Below are 2,870 nucleotides of genomic sequence, written 5' to 3' on the forward strand. Positions count from 1 at the left end.
ACAAAAAAGTGCCACCTTGTACGGGGCTGAAGTTTTACTGAGTCAAATAGATTTTAAATTCCTTTTGTCTTCAAGAACTTTGGGAAAGAATCCCAAATTGGACAAAGTGAATGAATCCTTACAACTAAAAGGCATGACCTTAGACGTAGCACACAAACTCCTTAAAGCCTTGCGTGCATAATTCTGGGAGATGCAGAAGGAAGCATCTAATCATGCCATTCAGTACGCAAAAGAAAAGTGTATTCAGCTTAGTATCCCTGACATTTTTGAAGCTACTCGACCACGGAAAACTAAAATGTGCTGTAGCGGATATAGCATTAGATCTTTTATTTATAACGGGAGACGGACTAACATCTATGAGCATGGACCAATTGAAGCAGACGCGTCAAATGGCGGACGAAAGTATTCTTCAGACGTAGATACAGAGGAACTCGTATCAGAGATGGAAGTGTCTTTAGGGATCTTGAACATTATTCTCAGATATTTTCTCGAAGCAGTTTATCCTAACACCCAGCCGGCGCTACGAATTTACCTGACGCTTCCAGTTACAGTGGTATTGTGCGAATGCAGTTTCAGCTAGCTTAAATTGATTAAAAATTATCAGCGTTTTAAAATGAACCAAGACCGAATCATTGGTTTGGCAATTAATTCGATCGAGAAAGAATCACTAGCAGATCTTGATTCAGATGCAATTGTGGATCATTTTGCATCAGCCAAAGCACGCAAGGCAAATATTTGACTAGAGAATAAGCGAATCTGGTAATGATATTTCTAACCTTCTAAATACGAATAAACTGCTCAAAGCGAACATTGGCAAAATATCACAATCTCAAAACTAGTGGAAAATCGGAAAAAAGTGATAATCGAAAAGTGATTTTTGGGATGCCAAATTTTATAATTGCAGGAGAAATTGAAAATAGTCATAGACAACTGATCCATTTGTGTCAGTTCCATTTCATTTCTGAATGAAAGAGTTTTCAAATGAACAAACGTGCAAAATAAAAGTACTCTATTTTCAATTTTTCCATCAAGAATTAATCTCAATACGCTTATTAATATAAAAATGCCGTTTAATGTTAATGGCGACTTGGAGAGTGGATAAATGGCGGAGTACTTATTTTTTATTAGACCCTCTCCAATGTGTTGCGTTTTCGTGATCGTGCAACATATTTTCCGCGATTAAATATCCCGCGTGCATTTTTATCAAATTGTTCAAACCACAGCCAATCCACAAATCCCTCGAGCACACTTAGCGTTAAATGTGTACTTTAATACCGTTGAAAATTCAGTCTCGCAGACACGCTGGGGACAGTTTTCCACATAGCTACACGGTAACATTGCACCCTCCCACTGCGTGCACTTGGCGCTGTGTGCAGCATGGAACCATAAATTGCCAACAAACGTCCCCAGCAGCGAAAGGCACGCGATATATTGTGATTAATATTTTTGTGCTGGTGCCAAACCACAGTTTTTCCCGTTCTTAAAGTCCCCCATTTACTGGATGATTTCTCGCGCTTTTCTTTTGTGCTTTGAAACTTGTGAATCATATTCCACATCGCACGCGAGAACAAATCCGCAGCCGTTAAGTAATCCCACGAGTGCCCCTCGGAAGGGGGATGGAGAGATCAAAGGGGATACTCGCCGGACTCGATAATGAAATGAACAACAACAACAATTTCCACATTGCCCAATTCGTTAACCATTTTTTTCGCAGCATCCACGCTGCGATGAGAGCAAACAGAAACCGCGGGGAAGTAATCGATGCGCTTCGCTGATAGCATTATTTTTAATTAAAATCCGGGCAATTTCAAATCGCTTTTAAAGCTCCAAGTGGTCACAGCACAGCCAGCCCGAAACGCCTTGCCTCTCACACCTAAACACCACCGATGAGAGGTGTTATTATCTTGATCTTTTTATCCCCGAAGTCGCTCGATGCTGCTACTGCTGCGGGAAATCCTGCGTCTCTGTGTTTTGCAGTCTTGTTTACTCCCCAGTTATGCTTACTCGAATTTCCCGGGTTATGTGTGGCGGTCGGAATTCTATTTACAAAACTCATACCTTCTGTCGTCGAATTTAATTCAATTAATGTGATTCTTCTCATTTGGGTTGCAAATGTATTTGTACAATTTTTTACATCTGCTTCATGCGGTTTTGGTTTTCCTCCCCCCTCAGCATCCCACGGTGTAATCGAGTTTGGGCACATTTTTTTCCGGTGTAATGTTTACCGAAACGAGTTCAACTTAATAACGACGAATGGTAGATTGTATTTCGAGCCTTGTTTTGACATTCAAATTGATTAGATGAATTTGACTTTTTAATAAGATTAGTGTTTGTGTGTTTTTGGGGTATTGGAAACTCAGCATTGATTATAATTTGATCGAAATATTTATTGCTTTACAGTATATTTTCAGTTGCTTCATTATCAGATTAGAAACATTAGGTTAATCACACAATAGAGGCGAATAAACTTTGTAGCTTAAAGCCTCTATAGTAGAAAAAATCAATCATTCAAACAAGCAAAACTGTGGGAACTAGGCATTCTGAAATATATCTATGACTTCTCAGAAAAAATTATTCGCATCATGATAATCGTTTTGCAGCGAATGTAACATTAATAAAATACCTGAATGTAAAGTTTAACACGTTTGTCGCCCAACGCGAAGTTTCTGAGTTTCTTGCGGGGCCCAACTTGCGGATAAATTATTGAATGAAGATCAAACTTAGTTTGTAGACAGCTTTTACATGGTCTAACAATTTTTTTTAATTTGAAGACGAATTGACAACAATGACATATGACAAAGTCATATTATATGGGTTTCGCGAAAAACTGCAGTACAATCCATCCGTACTATAAATTAATAAAAAGAATA

This window comes from Toxorhynchites rutilus, chromosome 1 (assembly GCF_029784135.1).
Source record: "Toxorhynchites rutilus septentrionalis strain SRP chromosome 1, ASM2978413v1, whole genome shotgun sequence".
In the NCBI taxonomy this organism is placed as follows: domain Eukaryota; kingdom Metazoa; phylum Arthropoda; class Insecta; order Diptera; family Culicidae; genus Toxorhynchites; species Toxorhynchites rutilus.